This window comes from Tachypleus tridentatus, chromosome 9 (genome assembly GCF_004210375.1).
Source record: "Tachypleus tridentatus isolate NWPU-2018 chromosome 9, ASM421037v1, whole genome shotgun sequence".
Taxonomy (NCBI): Eukaryota; Metazoa; Arthropoda; class Merostomata; order Xiphosura; family Limulidae; genus Tachypleus; species Tachypleus tridentatus.
In genome coordinates, this window is record NC_134833.1 from 58,611,829 (window position 1) to 58,634,390 (window position 22,562).

The window sequence follows — 22,562 nt, forward strand, 5'->3', positions numbered from 1 at the left end:
CTAAGGTTTAGCGTAAGCACGAGCACCAGATAAAGGTCATACAACTTGAATATTTCTGCATTACACATGATATAAACGTGGATTCACGTGCAGGTAATATGGCAATTGAAGACATAAGTTAAAATAATGGGCGCGACAAACATCATTGCAAAGGTGCAGTCCCAATTGCTAAGAAGATTTTACTACTAAAACATCCTTTATGTTATACCACGCCTTGTACGAACTGCTTAGTGACCGGTGTTTAATACTTAATAACCTTGGATAGGTAAAATTTTTAAATTCATCTGATTATGTTTTCAAGACGTGTAAAACATCAAAACCTTTCGTAAGGTGGTCTTGAAACCTACAACACTCAGCACTGTAATTCCAAAAACTTGCCACTAACACAGGGAGCTTGATTCTTAGAATTATGTTTTAGAACCTCAAACTAACCTTCAATGTAAATGGAATTTTTAATATAATTTATATATTAAGAGGTCTTTAACTAAAAGACAAAGATATGCTAAATTTAGTAGATTCATGTCAGCAAACCAAAATATTATTGGTTTTACGACATATGATTAATTATAACTAAAACACCTACCCACTCTGATTGTTCTTTTAATCGACTTGCTGTGCACACTCTCAGATGATTCACTTTTATAGAATCTTCTTTAATACCTGTATAAAAAAAACATCTGTGATCTATATAAATGGGTAGTTTTTAATTTTACGAACCAACGTTTGTAAAACTACTTTATTAAACGTACGTTTTCTGATTCACACACTTACAATACATAATACGAGAGGTATTACTGAAGATTCCTTGTTGCGTTGATGTAAGTAGGCGGGGTGAATAATTATATTATCTATCAGAAATATCTGAAAGTATAACTGATAGTTCCTTCGGAAGGTTACTGAGCCTGAAGTCTTTTCTGGAAAAACTTAACATTCAACAATATTCACCAATTATGAGAAAAATGATTTTATTTAAATTTAATTTAAAAATTAGCTATCATTACTGTATTACGTCACAGAGTAGATTGTGTTGAAGTATTTCTTTGTAGACTCAGTTATCAATGAAAGTGTTTTACTTTTCTATCGCAAAACTCATGAAATTTTGACTGAAGAAGAACAAATAATTTTTAGTTTGTTTCTGATAGTTTTATATTTGTTATTCCTTTTTGTGATTTTTATTACTTAAATCTAAAATATACTAATTTTTGTTTCTAATTTTTCTTGGTTAAATCTGAAACATATATTTTTGTGGAAATCTCAATTGTTTTACTTGTTGCTCAGCTATAAAAATGCTACCTGGAACTCGTCAAACTAATTCCAGAAGTGGATGTATAACCTATATAGAAGATAACTGTTCAAATTTTTAAACACGACTCTCATCCTTTTAGATTCATTGATAATTGCAACGGCCTGAATTTGACAATTTAAGTCTTTTTCTTGAGTTTTATAAGAGGAATATATATGTCAAAATTTTACTTTGTTTTTCTCCTCATCAAATAAAAATATTAAGAGAAAACATTTACTTCCATAGAATGATTACATAATATTTTATACATCAATAAACTTAGAAAATGAACTAACTGCACATCAGTTTCCACATCATATCTATAGAATTGCCGTTCGTCATCGTCAGGCTTACAACCACAACAACAGCTGCAAACAGAACTTTCATGTTGAATGTTGAGAACGTTATCTTTTCATAAGTATTTCAGTTTAGAAAACCCACTTTTATATCATTCATCCAACAGCTTTGAGCCAATAATTTGAGCTATGTTGCAATTACGCTTTAAAAACCAGAACTTTGTAAGCATATTCACCTATTATTGCATAGCTCTCTCCGGATTGGACAAATTGTATTTAGATTTAACTAATAACATTGTGATTGTATCAAACAGAGCCGCCTTCTCCCAACAATAAGAACACGTGACTCCACCCTGTCCTCTTAAGTTTCATTTCCTGCGGAAGCTTCACTGTGTTATATTACGTTAAACGTATTACAGGCTAGAAGAATTGTTTCAAGATACATCACATCAGTTAACAAAGGAAGAATGTTTAGAAGCCACAAAAACTTGAAACTCAATAAAACTCCCAGACCAGATGGACTACCAGTAGAGTTCTATAAAACCTACTGGGAGATCATCGGTGAGAAATTTACAAAGATGTCAAATACTTGCTTGGAGAACAACACACTTCCAGACTAATTTAGAATAGGAATAATTACCTTACATAATAAGAAAGAAGAACAAACAGAACTCATGTCAGATTATCGACCTGTCACATTATGTAACACAGATTATAAAATACTTACAAAATGTATATAAATGAAAACAAAGGTAATATAGCACATAACAGCCAAACCTGCAGTGTACCAAACAGAAACATTCACCAGAATACATTACTCAGAGATAACATCTATACAGCTTACTATAGAAACACATTTGGACATATAATAACTACAGACCAAGAACAAGCGTTTGACTAAGTCAATCACGACTTTCTCTTGTTCATACTAGAAAAATACCAAATACCAAAAAGTATTATCATCTGGAGAGGCTGTTTACACAGATGTCACAGCGGCGGTCAATTTAAATTGGCACTTGTCTAGGAATATTCCTGTCAGGTCTGGGGTAACACAAGGAGGCCCACTGTCTCCCACTCTTTGTCCTGACAATCAACTGTCTTCTCTCTAAAATAGTACGATGTCAGAACATTGAGGGGGTCTCCACCTCAGGAAATGAACTTAAACGACAAAAGTAATGGCGCACGCAAATGTAACACTAACATCTGCAAGCAAACAATTAATACAGAATAGCGTAGAAATAGTAGATTACTACAACTCAGCCACATGTGCAAAAGTTAATTATAACAAAACACTAGCATTCTTTATTGGAAAAAATAGAAACCAGAAAGTTGACATGCGTAATATTAGATGGACCACAGAACCAATTAAAATATTAAGCGTTTGATGTGGCCAAGGAGCCATAACCAACCATAACTGGAACAAGCTAATAATAAAAGTAGATGAAACACGAAATAGGTGAAAAGACAGAGACCTGTTGTTCCTTGCAAAAGCACAAAGAGTAAGACAGATATTATACCCAAAGTTAATATACACAGGACAAGTTTATCCACTTTCAGATAAACATTCAATTTCCTTGTGGTTGAGACACCAGCTAACCTAATGAAAGTTAGCTCTAATAACAAACAAACAACGTTTTTTTGTTCATTGCAAAATTTAACATATTGTATGACATGTATCTTATGTAAATGTTTCCTTTATATTTGTAAAAAAACTCTTGAAAGTAATTGTAAAGCTCAGATTTTATTTCTTCTTCTTTAACAAAAGTGACAGTATATTAAATTCAATAATTACCACCAAATTTTCTTGTAAAGATTATGTTCAAATTTATACATATTATTTGAAGTCAATGGAGAATATACTGTATTTTTTATTAAACTACGTTAGTATTTGTTGGTGTTTTATGTAGATAAACTGATAATAATATTAGCATTATCTGTTTCCATTTTTGTTATTGTTTCAGGTATATGTAATTATTTCAGCTTGACTATGTTTTTTAATCTGCACTAGTAAGTGCCAAATTATCAGGTGCAAGAGGCATAACCTGAGGAATTTGTATCTTGTAGGGGTAAAGGTATCCTTCCCTAAAATAAGTAATACAGTATGTGCATGTAGTATGCCACTGTACTGACCTACTAACAGCTGTATCATCCTGATCCCAACAACTTCCACAAACTGAGGTATTAACATTTCTAGTGTGGTCAAATGACGATTTAAAACCACACTAAATGGAAAAACACTGTCGCAAATCTGGACTTTGGTGAAACTAGTTTTGATACATTGTCTTCTTGCAGGCAACAAGATCATGGTAATGCCTACCATAAAAATCACAGGAGGTTCAGAAAGCTGTTTAGGTCAAAATGTTATTGGAAGATATTAAAATTATACAAGCTACTGGTAAAGTAACTTTTTACATTTTTTTTTGTTTATGTAGTTATCCAATTTTTATGAAATCATTGTTAATTTTCAGTCAATTTGACAGCCAGGATGTCACACATGAATGGAAATGTCATTGCTTATGTTTTCATGTTTGTTGTTTCTGCTTATGTTCAGACACTTCTGAATTTCCATTTACTCCATTTCCATTACCTACGTTACCCTTCTCACAGGCTGAAAATGGTATAATACAAATGCCACATTTTTATCTTCAGGTTTTGTGATATTTAAAAGTAGGTTATTTCAATGGTGTTTGGATATATTTTTTTTAACATGGTAATAATCACAGCTGTACTGATGTTTTATTTTGGATATGTTAATTTCATGTTTACAACACCCATAATAATGTATGATGTGAATTGTAAGTGTATTGACTTATTTTCACTTAGTCATCTTTTGTTAATTTGATGATATATGATATGGATAAAAAGTTAAGAACTACCCAATTCATTCCTCGCAAATCCCCTTTATAACTGTGTAAAATCACGTTATGGTGAAATTTATATATTCACAGGCATCATCCAATAATTCTCATTAAGTCACAAAATCAACAATTCAATCTTCATAAAATGTCAAAAATCAATGATTTAAAGTAACTTGTTGGTCATTAAGTAATTGAAGTCATCATGTAAATTGGATTAAAAAGACCCAGATTTAAGTTCATGAAACTTCTTTTTCCATTGATACATTTTTAATTTTAATTTTGAATACACTGGTTTAAAAAGTAATAAATTTATGTTGTTTATTTTATATAATTATGTAAGAAGAAATGACTTTAAGACTTCAAACACACCAAAAATGAAGAATGCCCCACTGTCCATCTTTATGCCTCAATTTGTCACATTCTGCAAAATCTCCACCATTCACACTTCAAAAATTAATTGAAATTGATTTTGTTGTTGTTAAATGTAAAGTTACACAGTGAAGTAACACTGTTTCACAGGTGAAACTTATTTAGAAGCCTCATCAAGAACAATTTCACAAGTTCCTTACGGAATTCTTTATGTCAATTTCAAAATATGAAGTGGGAGATCATACTTTAAAATGTGGTCTTTTTCTTTTTTTATAAGCATCTAGCACAGCTGAGAAATCACAACTCTATGTTTAGAAATCTGAAATCTGTCAAGAGTTACACAATATTCCTTTTCTCTGAACATGTTCTTTTAAGCCTGAAATAAGAATGCTTAAACTGAGCAATTAACCTAGATTTTACCTGCACATGGAATGTTAATGTGTATTAAGAAATATCCAAGTATAAGTTTTCTTTTGAAATAAAGAAATTAAAACTTAGATAACATAAAACTTTGAACTATAGGTAAATTTAATGTTAATTTTGTAGGTATACATTGATGGTAAGATTGATTAATTGAATTTTGAAACAGTAAAATCTCATGCCATGCACTAAACTGGTGTACATACAACTATATAGTTAACATATTTAATGGGCAAAGAAAACAAAAGCATCAGTTATATGGACTTCTGTTAAATCTCTGTTCACTTACTTAAAATCTTAAAGGTTCATGCAATTTTAAAATTATGATAGTTTTGAATTTATAGAAAATGAATAGGAAATTAATAGTACCTGGAAATGATGAGATTCACAAAATTAATGTAAAATATACCAACATAACGATATTTAACCTCACCCCAAATACCACTATATTAATTCCTAAGCTCTTTTATGAAGTCTTAGAGAATTTTTCTGAAGGTCCTGAGAAGGATTTTCATCAACAAGAGTTTCTCTAGGTCTCTTCCTTGTTTCCTTTCCAATCTCCTACTTAAAAAACAAAAGTCAAAATATCAAACTAAAATAAGGATTGTTTGAAACTCTTTTAACTCAAGTGACTTACCACATTCTTAGTTATATAGTTCCCAGAAAATTAATTACATGGTATTTCATGAAATACATAATAATTATAAAAGAAAAAAATACATAATACAGTGGACAACTGTTGTATCTACTGTATGAAAATTACTAAATAAGCAAGATGTTTCTACAAATAATGTGATTTATTTAATTTGATGTGAATAAAAATGAAACTAATGAGGATTCATGATCAGTTATATTCCAGGAATGTTAAATTTTAAGTTATGTGCACTTTTGTTTGAAGGAAAAAATTAACTGGGGTTAAACAGTACAGAAAATCAAAACACTGAAGAAAAAAAATATGAAGGGTAACAAGACAGTTTTAACAGTAGGCTCAACTGACAAAACTGTGTTGCTAGGACAACCTGAGTTACAACCTGTTCAAGTTAAGGGTTTCCAATCTGATACTTGTGACATTGATTCAATTTGTGTTTCTTTTTGGCTGGATGAAACTTGTAAGCTAATAAGAAACTCTATAGGGAGATAAAAAAAATTCAACCATTAGTGAGGATATAACTAAAAATTTTATTTTTAAACACACAGAACAGGAAATTCTAGAATCAAATTATGAGGGCAACATGTTTTTAGAAACTGTTCAGGATGGTTTTCTTAAAGAACTGGTGCTATTTTTGATTTACTGTTAATTTCTAATAAAGAAACAGTTTATAGGCTAGAGACTGCAGAGTATGTGAATGTTAGTGATCATTGCTCAAATATACTCTTCAAAAAAAGAAACGCAAAAGGGATATTTTTGTTATTTTAAAGAGAAATATATGTAATAACGTTACAAGCTCAGAGTATGTGATGTTACACGTGTTAAGGCACTGATTGTCAGACCAAAATGACAACAAAAGTTGTGCACTTTGAAAACGGAGGAAAACAATGGATTTTTCGCCAAAACGCATTCGTGTCCAATAAATTTGTTTGAGAAATCTGCATGTTCTGCAAGTGCAACATGTGCAAAATCCCTATAAAAGTGACGGATTCTCGGTTTCCATAGCTCAGTGTTAAGCCACCGACACGCAATACAGTTACGCCAAGACTGACTGAAGCACAACGCAACAACGCCATTGGTCGTTGGGAGCAGGTGAATCTCGATTAGATGTTGCCAGAGCTGTGAATGTTCACCCAAGCACCATCACAAGGCTATGAAATCGTCACCAACAACATGGATCAACTTGTGGCCGTCCACGATCTGGCAGACCTCGTGTGACCACGCCGCACAAGATCGCTACATCCGGTTACGTCACCTTCGGGATAGGACCACCACTGCGACGTGAACTGTCTCAATCATACCAGGGCTGCTTCGGATTTCCGATCAGACCGTACGCAACCGTCGACGAGATTCTTAGGCCCCATGTGCAACCCATCATGGTGAACGTCAACAACGTTTTTCAACATGACAACGCCCATCCTCCCACAGCCCGACTCACCACTGTCTTCTTAAGATACCACAACATCAACGTTATTCCCTGGCCCTCCAGATCACCAGATTTAAACCCCATCGAACATCTTTGGGACGAGTTGGACCGACGTCTGCGACGGCGGCAATCTCAACTGCAGACTCTACCTCAGCTTGCAGCAGCTTTGTAGGCTAAGTGGACAGCCATTCCACAGGATGTGATTCGAAATCTCATCGCTTCCATGAGCAGGAGATGCCAAGCAGTTATTGATGCTCACGAGGGGCATACTCGTTATTGACGTTGAGTGACGTTAAACGTCAATTAGTGAGCGTGGACTTTGCCTTTGCAGATTTTGGATGTTCAGCAGTGAATGTGCAAGGTTTCACACATGTCATACAGAACTACCCGGAATAAACTTGTTAACAATATGTCTCAAATTTTGCCTTTTGCGTTTCCTTTTTTGAAGAGTATAGATTTAATGTTTTACTGCAGATACAGATAAAGAATAACAAGATTAAAAGCAGACAATTTTCGCTAGATGAAACATGAAGTACCTTCTGTAAATTAGGCAAATTAATTAGTCTGGGATGCTGATCAAATATTTTAAAATATACGTCTTTCTTCTGGACAAAGAGAGTGACTGCAAATAAAAGTCAGAACCTGGACATTCAGAGACTCCCACAATGTACATAACATTATCCAGATGTAACTATAATTAAACGTAATACCAAATATAATTATGATCCTTTCTATATTTTCCCCTGGAAAATTTCCTTTGCTGTACCCAATCTGTAAAAGTACACAAGACAAAAATAAAACATTTTAAAGGAAAGTTTCATACTTATTTGAATGATATTGGTTGATTGATTGATTTAGTGTTTTATGGCACAAAGCAGCTAGGCTATATGCGCCAAACGTCCGGTAAAAAGGTAAAAATAAATTAGTAAAATACATAAAAGGGAATGAAGGTAAAACAAAACATCATTGAAAAACAGAAAAAGTATAAAATCAATGTTGACACCTAGTCTACAATGTTAAGAGAGAAAGCAGAGTAAGCGAAGTTGTATAGGACTTTCTTTAGCAAAATGGTAATGATCATAACCTGCCAGGAAGACTAACAGGTAAGTACAAGAACCACCGTCAGTCACCTGAAGTTGTCCTTTTCAGTCCGACTTATGTTGTCATAACAGCCATTATCAAAAGGTAAAATAAGAAAAGTGTTAAAAACATATAGCAAAATTGTAATACAAATTAGCCAAATGCTCTGTAAAAAGGTAAAAGTGAAGTTAATGTAGTAAAATTCGTAAAAGGAAACAAAGGTATAAACAAAACAGCATTTAAAACATAAAATGGTGTAAAACCAATATTGAATATCAGTGAGAACAGGGTGTGAACCAACGTGAAGTGATTCCAAGGCCAGCAGAGAGCTAAGGGAGTCAATATAAATAATGCAGTCAGAGTACTGCTCAGCTTTAATATGATCCAGGGCAAGAGATATGGCGTACAGTTCAGCAGTGAACACAGCAGCTGTAGAAGGGATTCTGCGTGCAACCACCGAACTGCAACAAACCATGGCAGAGCCCACAGAGTCGCCTGATTTTGAACCATCCGTATAAATTGGAATATAAAGGTTGTTCGAAAGATGTTCAGTATATAAAAGGCGATACTTCCAATCGGGAGTATCTGCCTTCTTCAGATGACGTAAAGAAAGGTCACATTTGGGGGCTGTAGTACACCATGGAGGGATGGTCTGACCAGTGGATTCTGCAATGTTTTCCAAGGACAGACCCAATTCATCCAATTGCACCTGGATGCGAAGGCCAAAAGGAGCAATGGCAGGTCATTGAATACACATCCCCATGTGGGATGCTTTGGTAAGGAGCAAAGTTTCGAAGAATACAGTAAAGACAGTTGCAAACAGCGAAGGTGCAGAGAAGGTTCGTGAGATTCCACATATAAGCTCTGAACTGGGGAAGTGCAGAAAGCCCCAGTGCAGAGTCGATGTCCTTGATGATGAATGGGGTCCAGCATCTTTAAGGCCGAGGGTCTGGCAGAGCCATAGACCATTGATCCATAGTCGAGTTTTGGATGAATAAGAGCACAATAGATCTTTAACATAGAACATCGATCCGCTCCCCAACTGGCAGTAGAGAGGACACGGAGGATGTTCAGTGCTCTTGTGCATTTGGCCTGCAGCTGCTTTAAGTGTGGTATAAAGGTCAGCTTATGGTAAAAGATAAGCCCCAAGAACTTGGTCTCAGGAACCACTGGCAGCAAAACTTCACCGATACAGAGTTCAGGATCAGGGTGGATACCCTGTTGGCGGCAAAAACGCATGCAAACGGTTTTAGAGAGAGAAAAATTAAAGCCGTTCACCGTAGTCCACTTCAGTACACGATAGAGGGCAGTTTGTAGTTGCCGTTCAATATACCTCATGTTCGATGACTGACACGAGATGTGAAAGTCGTCAACATAGAGCTCGTTTGCAACGTGTGAGGGAGTTGTTCAGTGATGGCATTTATCTTAATACTGAAAAGTGTGACACTCAAAACACAACCCTGAGGGACCTCAAGTAACTGTACAAATGAACGGGAAAGTGTCGAACCCACACGAACTTGGAATATCCTGTCCATGAAAATTTTTTTAATAAACATAGGTAAATGGCCACGTAACCCATATATATGGAGGTCTTGCAAAATGCCATACCTCCATGTTGTGTCATAAGCCTTCTCAATGTCAAAGAATATTGAAACAAGATGTTGGCGTTTGAGAAAGGCTTCTCTGATTGATGTTTCAAGTCGAATTAGGTGGTCCGTGGTGGAATGCTGTCGTTGGAACCCACACTGGGTGGGCGAGAGGAGGTTGTTTGATTCGAGGAACCAAACAAAACGAGCATTAACCATCCTCTCTAAGGTCTTACAGAGACAGCTCGTCAAAGCAATTGGATGGTAGTGTGAAGGAATCTTGGGATCTTTCCCAGGTTTATAGAAAGGTAAGATAATAGCCTGGCGCCAGGTATCAGGAAAAACATTCTCCTGCCAGATCCGGTTAAAAACAATTAGAAGAATATCAAGAGAAGTAGGAGAGAGATAGCACAGCATGTCATAGTGTACATCATCAGGTTAAACAGATGTACTGCCAGACTGATGAAGGGCCATTTTCAGTTCCACCAGTGTAAAGGGACAATTATTCTCAAAAAGACAGTTCAAAAGGAAAAAGTTGAACGCTCTGCCCGAGTCTTGATGGCCAAGAAGGTGGAGGAACAAGCAGAAGTGCTAGATACCTGGCTAAAGCTTTAATCTAGAGTATCAGTAATGCTCTAGACATCAGCTACCTCTTGATCATCAGAGAGTAAGATGGAGAGGGGGACAGAATTGTAGTGCCCACTGATCTTTCGAATCCTGTCCCATATGACCTTGGAACTGGTGGTAGAAGACATGCTAGTTGTGAACTTAATCCAAGTTTCCTTCTGGCTTTGACGTCTTACCCACCTAGCATGTGCACAGGCCCATTGAAAAGCGATGCAGTTCGAAAGTGTGGGATATCTACGGAAAGTATCCCAGGCCCGTTTTTTGAGCCTTCCGTGCCAAGTGGCAAGCAGGATTGCACCACGGACGAGGATATCGTGGAAAACGTGTTGAGGTTTTAGGAATACACTGAGCAGCTGTTTGTATAATACAGTCAGGCCTGGCATGGCCAAGCGCGTGAGGCGTGCGACTCGTAATCCGAGGGTCGCGGGTTCGCGCCCGCGTCGCGCTAAACATGCTCACCCTCCCAGCCGTGGGGGTGTATAATGTGACGGTCAATCCCACTATTCGTTGGTAAAAGAGTAGCCCAAGAGTTGGCGGTGGGTGGTGATGACTAGCTGCCTTCCCTCTAGTCTTACACTGCTAAATTAGGGACGGCTAGCACAGATAGCCCTCGAGTAGCTTTGTGCGAAATTCCAAAACAAACAAACAAACAATGTATAATACAGTCAGTTACTGCTGCCACACAGTCGTCTCTTGATGGCTGATTCATGATGGCAGTATCAAGTTCTGCAAAAGCAGTGAAAGTGGACCAGTCTGCCTGATCTAGCTTCCACTGGGGCACGCGGGTAGGGTGGCATCGACCACGGCCAGTCTCTCTCAAAAGTATAGGAAAATGATCACTGCCTAGTGGATTATTGTCAACCCTCCTTGAAAAATGGGAAAATAATGAAGGGGAGCAAACTGAGAGATCAATAGCAGTAAAGGACTGACTAGGTGCATGAAAATAAGTGGAAGAACCAGAATTGAAAAGAGAAAGGTTGTGATCAGAGAGCATACGCTCTACAGAGCGACCCATCCTATCAATAACAGCACTTCCACATAGGGGATGATGTCCAGGGGGATTAGAAATGGAGACAGTAACTGTTCAACGATAGCATCAAGGTCTGATTGATCATATGTCTCTCCAGGGAACAGGTAGAGAGAACAAACAGTGATGGTATGACCCAAGAAAATACGGATGGCTACGGCCTCCAAGGGTGTGTTGAGTGACAAAGACAGGGTAGGCACATGCTGATAAACCAATAGTGCCACTCTTCCATGTACTCGTCCATCACACAGCCTGTCATTTCCGTACAGAGAAAACTGCCGAATGGTGACTGTATCAACAGGTTTTAGAAATGTTTCTTGTAAGGAAAGACATACAGGATGGTAGGAAACAATCAGTGTTTTGATATCATCCAGATTAGAACGTAAACCTCGACAGTTTCATTGTATCAAGGTGGCCATTTTTAATGACGGGTAGGCGAAGTGGCTGGAAAACCCTTCTGTTTACGACCACGTCTTTTTTCCTTACTATCCTTATTTGGAGGAGGTCTATCGACCTCCATGGATCCTGCCGTGGGTCGATGGGGGAGGTCTTTGTTGTTGGAAGGGGATTCCAGTGACTGAAAATGCGAACGAATGATTGTTTTGCATCGTAGAGTTGGAGAAAAAGATGTATCAGAAGAAATGCCTGTATTTGAAACCGAAGTATGTGGATCTTGAGATTTGTTGGACTGTATGGGAGGAACAGAGATGGGTGTAGAAGTCGATTCATCAACCTTTTTAACCATGGAGGTCAAAAGGCTTTTCATTTGTTTTGAAAACGATTCTCTTTGAGGTACAGAGAGATCTGTCTGCACTCCCACTGTAGTTGTGGAACGAAGTGCAGCAGCATATGTCCGAGATGGAGTGGTGGACAGCAATTTCCGAGTCTCAGGATAACTAATGTTATGGGTCGTTTTCAAATGCTGTACCTCTTTTTCCTCCAACCATTTTGGGCAAGAACGAAAGTAGGAAGGGTGGGAACCATTGCAGTTGACACAATGTGGGTTCGTGTGACACTCATAGGCATCGTGGGTCCTTGCCACGACAACGAGCACATGTCAGGGAACCACGACAGGATGTCTTTGAGTGGCCGAACCTCTGACATTGGAAACATCGAAGAGGGTTTGGAATGTACGGCCATACCCTGCAAATTAGATAACCTGCCTTGATGGTGGCAGGTGAACGTGGTGATGTAAATGTCAAAACGAGGATATTTATAGGCAGTGTAACTCTGTCTTTGCGAGTGGAGATGCGCCTCACTGCAGAAACTCCTTGAGTGGAGAGACCAGCGAGAATTTCTGACTCGGAGACGTTATTCAAGTCCCTCTCAACAATAATTCCTCGTGATGAATTCAAGGTAGCATGAGGGGTAACCTTAATAGGTACATCCCCAATTGCCTTTGAATTCAGGAGGAGTTCACTATGTTGGGATGTGGATGTTTCAACCAATATGTCTCAGACATACTGACTTTGGAGAGCAAGCAAGTCCCTCTAGTGCCTTCTGAATAGAAAAGGGGGACATTTGCCCTAAAGGTTTTTCTTAAAGAGAATGTAATGTAAAAAAATGGGGTACAGGTGTTACAGATGTTGAAGATTGCTGCTGTGAGTCTTCAAGACGTGGTCATTTACCTATATACTGTTTTTTCATTATTTTATTCAAATTTGTTATAGGAGGATTTATAGGAAAAAAGGAAAATTTCGGTACCCATTTACCCCACCTACCATGGAGCCCTACGAGGGGACGACTACAATGTCATGCAAGGACATTGCAGCAACGCTAGGGTTTCGTGAGCACTATACCCAAACACAATGTCCATAACACCCATTGAGAACTTCCAACACTGGTACTTGGTTGACTCTAGCCCAAGTGGACCAGCTGATTGACCCAAGGGGGCCACCCAAAGGCTGCCCGTCTACAGGAATTCAAGGCGAAAGTGGTGTGTTAGGGTTGGACCCCTCAACCACCAGGATCCTCTCCTCCCCTTCACGGGTCGCCACGCACGGCAAACACGTGGGTGGATGTTTAGATCCCAGAGGAGGTAAACTAAAAGAACAGAACCTTCCTTGCGAGATCCCCTCACCACGTACAGGAATCCACACCGAGGGGAATGATATTGGAAGATTTTTGGTATTTGTATAAAATTTCCTCAGTAACATATCAAGTGTTAAATTCTATACAAGTAATAGATTTTGAGTTATTTGGAATTGTAGTGTTTAATATAGAGAGTACGATTTCCTAGTTGAATCAATATATACACTCTTTTGTGAAATATTTAATAACCTTCTTTTAAAGCATTATATTTCATTTATTCTAATACTTAAAAGCTTTGGCAGTAGTGATTAAACAGATTTATTAACATCCATAATATGATTCCAAAACCAGATTTTTACCATAGCCAGTGATGTCGTTTCAATATGAAATATCTATTTGAACCAAATATTTAAACTACGACTCAAATAACAGCACTAGCAAATTCCCACTATTTATTTATCTAAAATGTATGCCCGAATGAACAACTGAAGCATTATAAACTTAATCTACTGCCTTCAAAACATACATGATAAAAACGTTTTTATAGCTGCGTCAACTTTATTTTACTAAGTATAAGCACAAATAATTAAAATTACCAGAGAAAGGTCTTCATTGCACATACAACGTAAATAGCACTGCAAGGTCGCCACCACAACAGTTACAAATGGCATATATAGATTTGTGGTATAAATGACTAAGTAAATATGATATAAATAAAATGTATTACATTTTTATTAAATAAAGTAATGAAAAGTATAAATAATTTTAGAGTTAAATATATACCTACAAAAATAATTTTATGTTCTGTTTTACATGAATATACATATTTTTGGTTTCACAAAGTGGCCTATCCTTAAGCTGCAGTATCAGAAATAACATCTCAACCAGCAGTTACGCACATGAATGTATCAAATACGGTAATTCTTATCGCCCGACATTCACACAAAATTTCAAAATACTTGGAAGAGATATTTTTCATATGCAGTTAACATTATACTTTCAAATAAACAAGTGCTTGTTACTTAGAGCGTAACTAAACTTGTACTATTCTAGTTCGTAAATAACTGTATTTTATTAATTTATTATTGTGAGTTCGCTGTCTGAATTCATTAAATGAATGTTTCCCGTAACTACACGGAAAACCGTTTCACACTCAAAATTATTGGAATTTTAACGTTCCTCTCTTGTTTGATTACGCCTTGATTCCATTATGAGTTACATGTATTTCAGAATCTATAAAACATGGTTATATTTTCAAAATGGTATAGTTGTAACCTTAATTCTGTCATGCAAATTCCTAAGGATCTGTAATTTATGGTAAAAATGTAAAGACGTTGTTATTGGTGTTATATTTCGCACACAGTCTTATTTGTTATTTCGACAACACCTTTAAATGTTACGTTGTGACCATGTCCATCATCTACTTACAGTATCAAATTCATTGTCAGCCTATATTCCAGGAAGTAATACGTCTATAGCAGGGGTGTGCAACAGGCGGCCCGCGGGCCACAACCCGGCCCGCCAAGCCATTTAGTGTGGCCCTAGTTGTTGTAATCTAACCATGTGGCCTGATCTGTAATCCAACGCAAATGGAATATTTTTAAAAGCATCGATCCTACGGGATTCCCAGGCTTCGACTCGACAAACTTCTAAAATTATCTTTGCTAGAGATGAGCAGGCCGAATTCGATTGGTCGGCCTCCTTAGGGCATGAATAGGTGACGTGCACTAGCACTATTGTCTACGACTCAACGTCATGTCCTGAACCTCGCCTTCGCCCGCTGGCGACAATTTTCCCTAACCTCTGCTGTCCGTCATTCATTATTGGTGAAAATTTTATTGCCTTTTACAGTTACTACAAGAGATTGAAGGTAAATTGATTATTATTTAACATATTGTTGTGACTTTACTGAATTTATTAAAATTTTTGCTTTCAGATGCATCTGATTCTATGTACAGTGTGACCTCGTTATTCGCGGGGTTACGTTCTTTACACTCCGCGAATAGCGAAAACCGCGAATATTGGACGCAGTTTTAAAACGTATATGTATGCGATTATATACTATATGAAATGCTTCCCAAACACTAATGATACTTATACTCATTGATGCAGTAATAATGTAGCAATATTGCATACTGTTATGTATTTCACTAAATTGTACCGTGCGTTACCGGGCTGTGCTTTGCCGTTTGCGTTGTTGGGGAAGCTGAGGCAGTCAGCCAATAGCAGTCCAATCTTGTTTGGTGAAGACGACAATTGATAAAACGGCTTGATTGAGTAAATACAACAGAAATCTCCTCGAAAAGCCCTTTCAGTCTCTGTGACCTACAAAACGCAGTTCGCGCATAACCCGCGAATGGCGAACCGCGAATAGGCGAGGTCACACTGTATTTTGCTATTCTCAATTAATTTAAGTACCGGAAGGCTATGATCGGATGCCAATTTAGAAACATGTGTTTCTGTCCATAAGAGGTTCCATGTGCAAATAAATTCTATGTTTTTTTTCTACTTTGCTATTTTCGTGAGAATAATTTTTGTTTTGATTTCAGGGCTAGTAAAATGTCAGCAGTTAAGAAACGAAAATTGATGATGAGGGAAGGTTATTCAACAGTGAATGGTGCACAAAATATCTTGTTGTCCCACATAATCAAGGTGTTGTCTGCCTCGTCTGTCAAACTACAATTGCAGTCATGAAAGAGTACAATATTAAGCGACATTACGCAACTAAGCACTCCTCCCAGTTTGATGAAATTGTTGGTCAGGCACGAAAGGACAAAATTGAACATTTAAAACATCCATTGAAAAGCAACAAGGTGTTTTACCACTTTCAAGAAAAATTCAGAACTGGTGACAAAACTGAGTTTTAAGCTTTGTGAATGTATGGCAGAAAAGGGAAAGCCTTTCAGTGATGGAGAATTTATTAAAATTGTTTAACAATATTCACAGAATATGCATGTCCAGAGAAAAATATTTGGTGGAGCAAACTAGCCTTTCCCGCTTTACTGTCTCACGCAGGACAAAAGATCTTTCAGAGGACATCAAAGAAACTTTGAAAGAGAGATTGAATTCGTGTGAAGCTTTCAGTCTGGCTTTGGATGAAAGCACTGATATCAATGACACATCCCAACTTGTCATTTTCATCAGAGTTGTTACTGCAGACTTTGATGTTTTCGAAGAGTTTTAGATATGGCAAGCCTTTCCTCCACAACCACAGGACAGGATATTTGTGAACAAGTGCTTAAGGTTGTAGAAAAGTTTGAACTGAATCCTTATAAATTATGTGGTGTTACAACAGATGGTGCTCCTTCCATGACAGGTAGGACAAATGGATTCACCAAGAAATTTCTAACTGCAATTGGAGCACAAGACGTAGTTGTAAGCCATTGCATTATTCACCAAGAGAGCTTGTGCACCAAAGTTCTGGATTTTGCAGAAGTCATGAAAAATGTCGTCCAATGCGTAAATTATATTCGAACACGAGGATTAAATCATCGACAATTTAAAACTTTTTAGATGAGCTGGACAGTGAGTATTCAGATGTTTTGTACTTCTCTGCTGTACGTTGGCTTAGTAGAGCTGCTACTTTGAAGAGATTCTGGAATCTGCGAGAGGAGATTAAGTTCTTCATGGAGAGCAAACGTCAGAATGTGGACTTCTTGAGCAATGAGAACTGGCTGAATGACTTAGCATTCCTCACAGACATTACACAGCATCTGTCTGATTTAAACTTAAAACTACAAGGGAAAAGTCAACTTGTGAATAAGTTGTTTGAGCATATTTGTGCTTTTGAGAAGAAATTGGAACTTTTCCAGGTTCAGTTGAGAAGAGCCATATTGGCCCATTTTACATGTCTTGCAACCAGGGAACTGGAATTTCCTAATCTGGATTGCACCAAATATGGAACCAGTGTACAAAAGCTGCGTGATGAGTTTGCAAACAGATTTCCAGATTTCAGACAAACTGAAATTAGATTGAAATTGTTCGCTCAACCTTTTGATTTGGCAGTGGAAGACAGTCCTGATGATTGCCAAATGGAACTCATTGAACTGCAGGCTGACATGGACACTAAAAGGAAATTCTCTGAAAACAGTTTGCTAGACTTTTACAAACTCTGTGTACGTGAAAAGTTTCCCAATTTGTCCCGTCATGCACAAAGAATTGCCTCCCTTTTTTGGTAGCACCTACTGCTGTGAGCAATTTTTCTCCAAAATGAAGCTCATCAAAACCAAATGTAGAAGTCAGCTGACTGATGAACATTTGACCAGTCAGTTAAGAGTGGCAACCACTTCTGTCAAAGCTGATATTGACAAGCTCTGTGAGGACTCTAAATTTCAAGTGTCGCACTAAAATGATCACTCATGCAAAAATATAAAATATTATTGCTTGCATTTTGAGAATTTTTTTTAATTTATTGTGCATGTACACGAATAAGCTTGTTTTTTAAGTGGCCCCGCTTGATTGATGAAGTTGGTTATATGGCCCACCGACGAAAAATGTTGCACATCCCTGGTCTATAGTGTTCTTCTGCAGCTTATGTGACGACGTCGGTAATAATGAACGGCTACCCCTTCTTGTAATGGAATGACTAGTATGTAGTTATTTTGTTTGTTTCAGTTAAATACATATTTAAAAGTGCATGTAACTTATATTTTTAAATGTGGCTTTCTTGTAAGAAAACACAAACACACATTTTTAAATATGCATTGTAATTTTCCTACCTATTCGCTAATGTTGTACAAGATTCTCGATTGTAATTATCAACAACATATGTTTTGCAGAAGCACTAGCTTATTGCCAGTATTGTTGTCTCAACTGAATTTTCTAGAATTCTTCTTTCAAGATTATAAAATAAAGCAACACGACAAACGAGGAGACAGTATATATTGTTGTTTTGTTACAGTTGGTATACTATATACCTTGGAAGCTATAGTCGGGAAACTACAAATATTTGACCAGGAACGTTTATAAACTTAAAACCTCGCAAGCCGTTTAACTTCAGTGGATTAGCATCGGAGGTTAGTACTTAACGATGTCATTATATTAGGTTGAGGAATAATTCGTGAGTGTTTTTAAATAATTTCATTCAAGCATTACATGCAAGACTATACAATACTTCAATGCATGAACACATTACACCCAAAACATTTATGATACTTTATTTCATGTAATACCTAGGTATATAGTATGCATTGTTTTAAACGAAATTGCAAGAAATTAAATGCGAAAAGCAGATAGTGTCGAAAATGCTCGATTTTGTCCACTTGACAGTCCATTTAATGAGCTGAAAATGAAAGCAAAAAATTAAAGACATATGAAAATCAAACACACCATCTATTAGAGCAAAAAATTATCTACCAAATGACATGAAATATTTTGCGAAAGTGTTTCATTTATGAATATATTTGTTTAACTTGAAAAAACGCTCACGAATTATTCCTCAACCCAATATAACATCGGCAGTAAAAACTCACGTGTGATAAATTAAGATTTATTTGGTGTGTTTTGTATTTTGAGCAAAACTACTCGAGGACTATCTGCGCTAGCCGTCCCTAATTTAGCAGTGTGAAATTACAGGGAAGGCAGCTAGTCATCACCACCGCCAACTTTTAGGCTACTTTTCGACTGAAAGTGCGAGCATGTTTGGTGTGACAGGGATTCAAACTCGCATTACGAGTCTAGAGCTTTTACCACTTAACTGTGACGGGCCGATCAGTGAAGATCACACCCGTTAAGTATATAGTACCTATATCAACTCAGAATTAATTCGCTCATAGTGAATCGTCGATAAAATATTCAGTTTTAGACCACATAGAAGATTGAATATTATTTATAGATTTGCAAAACTTTTGTACATAAAATCGTTATTATAAATTGTATATTGTTGTTTGTATATTAAACTATATTTATATTGAGAAAGAAGACTGCGTATATTAATCTCATTTAATTAAATTCTAAACTCACATTACAACTAACTTGGTTTCAGGCTATTTAAAATCGTAATATGTAGTATAATAAATTGAAGGCTTGTCCGAGATAAATTATAACACCTAGCATCTTTGACTTCTCTCTCTCGTAAACAGCAAACTTGATCGGAAAAGACAATGTTAAAGTAATCGCCAAATGCAACAAACGACTATGGTAGGGGGATATTCTTCTACATCCCCAGACGACCTGAAATATTATTGCCTACGAATCTATACATGGTCTTTGTAAGAAATATTTACTAATCCTTCACAACTGACGAAATCCACCAAGCCCTTGAAATAACCCTCATTTAATTCACCAAGTAATATCCAGAAAATCAGTGTGTGTTTTCTTGTTACAAAGCCACATTTCTTCGTTAATATAAAACGTACATATATATAAAAGTGTTGCACTAATCACTATACTAAAAGTTCACAAGTTTATTAGTAAAATTGTATTTCATTAGAGGAATAAAGGAACTTTTTGAAATACAGTTTGTGATCGTATTTTATACAATTAATTTCACTATTTTACTGTCTTCATGTTTAAGTTAAAACTGATGTGCAGTAAGTGACCTTTCACCTTTCGTTAAATTTTCTCTCATTAAATATATATATACTGCTGGCCAAAATCTTAAGGCCAATGAACATAAAGAAAAAATATGCATTTTGCGTTGTTGGACTCAACCACTTATTTGAGTAAAGCTTCGAAAAATGAAAATAAGAAAATAAAAAATAAAAGTAAAATACTTATTAGCATTTAATAGGAAAAATGTGAACACTATGAAATTAGCCTAAATACTAGATGGTAAAAAGTTTAATACCATACTGAAACGAAGCGTTAATCGGTAAACACGTAACGAAATTTAGCCATTTGTGTTCAAGCATTAGCGTTGTCAACATTTTCTATTGACATCCCCTGTGTTACATTGGGTAAAATCATGGCAAAGGCTAAAAAATTGACAGAGTTGAACGTGGCAGAATTGTCGAGCTGCAAGAGCAAGGCCTCTCTCAACATGTCATCGCTGGTGAGATTCGGCGAAGTAAAACTGCTGTTGCAAATTTCTTAAAAGATCCTGAGGGGTACGGAACGAGAATTTCAAGTGGTCGGCCCAAAAATTTCGCCGGCGTTGAGCAGGAGGATTCAACGGGTTGTCTGGCAAGACAACAGCCGATCGTCGAACCAGAATGCGGCTAAAAAACGATATGACGGCATCTACGAGAGAAAGGCTTTAAAAACCGTAAACGTCTTCAAAGGCCACGCCTCCTTCCACCCCATAAAACACCTCGGTTAAACTTTGCTGAGAAGCACCAAACATGGAATGTAGAAAAGTGGAAGAAGGTTTTGTTCTCTAATGAGAAAAACATTTAACCTGGACGGTCAAGATTGCTTCCAACGTTATTGGCACTATAAGGATATCCCACCAGAGACATTTTCTACACGACACACTGCTGGCTACATTGGCATGTTGGAGAGAGCATTCTTATTGACTGAAGGCCCTCGCTTGTGTGGAAATAACTGGATATTACAGCAGGACAACGCTGCAATCCACAATGTCCTCCGAACAAACAAAGGACTTTTTCATGTCCTTATAACTACTTATAACGTGATTCTTTTGGACCATCCAGTGTGTTCGCCTGAACTGAACCCCATTGAAAATGTTTGGGGGTGGATGGCAAGGGATGACAAGGGAAATGGACGTCACTTACAAACAATGTATGATCTTCATGAAGCCATCTTCACTGCTTGAATAACATTCCAGCCAGCCTTCTGCTAACTCTTATATCGATAATGCCAAAGCGAATGTTTGAAGTTATTCACAATAAAGGCTGTGCAACTTACTTCTGAGACCTCTTGTTGGGTATTTCCTACCCTATTTAGGACTTCTTTATTGTATGGTCTTAAACTTTTGACCAGCTAGTATTTCGGCTAATTTCATAGTGTTCACATTTTCCCTATTAAATGTTAAAAACGTTTTTAACATAATTTACTTTATTTTTCCTCCTTTACATGTTTATATAATTTCTAACTGACCCTTGTACATAGATCTCTGACTAATTATCATTATCAATACATCCAAAACCTTGAACCAGCAATAAAATTTAAATGACACAAAGTTTAGGTTTGTATGTTGATAAAGAGTAGACTGAAATTTGTGGAATTCACTAGCTGGTCTTTTCTTTCATTACTTCAAAATTACGAACGTAAACTCTCTAGTGCTTTTACGTGAGATTTAACAAACAAACGTCATCAACTTATGAAGTGTATTGGTTTGGTTTGAATTTCGCGCAAAACTAGACGAGAGTTATCTGCGCTGGTAATCCCTAATTTAGCAGTGTAAGGCTAGAGGGAAAGCAACTTTAGTAACTTTATTATGTCACTTATACATAAGAATTTTTTACAATTGTATTGATCCCCAGTGGCACAGAGGCATGTTTGTGCATTAAGATGTTAGAAACTGGGGGAAAATAGCCTTTAGGAAAAGGGCTAACGCTGTATGGCAAGTACGTACACTACACTTTATATTCACACGGGTATAAATTTTAATATTCGTGTTCAAGATGTTTTTGCATGACAATGGTAACTTTTATAATATTCCAATAATATATATTTTTATATGTAATTTTATACGCTTTAAAATTTGCAATGAAATGAACAATTACTGTATCCCTTTGCCAACAGTAAAATATCATAGTACCATATTTCATTAACACACTTTCATCATTATAATTATCATTCAAGTTTATAATCATGTACGAAATCGACTGTTGTAAGATTGGTTGATTGTTTTTGATTTGGTGACGCTGTTAATATGTTTCATATGCATAAAAACTAAGGGGAATTTTCTATATGCGCTCGTCATCCCTAATTTAGCAGTGTAATACCAGAGGGAAGGCAGCTAGTCATCACCACCCACCGCCAACTCTTGGGCTACTCTTTTACCAAC

The 22,562-nt window shown here is 36.7% G+C and overlaps 1 long non-coding RNA gene across 1 annotated transcript; it reads right to left on the minus strand.

Annotated features, from left to right (window-relative positions):
- Positions 1–583: 583 nt before the first annotated feature.
- Positions 584–14,299, minus strand: LOC143225295 (uncharacterized). Its single transcript, XR_013013779.1, has 3 exons — positions 14,248–14,299; positions 5,659–5,789; positions 584–660 (listed from the first exon to the last, which is right to left on the minus strand). It is a non-coding gene; the product is annotated as an uncharacterized LOC143225295 (long non-coding RNA).
- Positions 14,300–22,562: the final 8,263 nt, after the last annotated feature.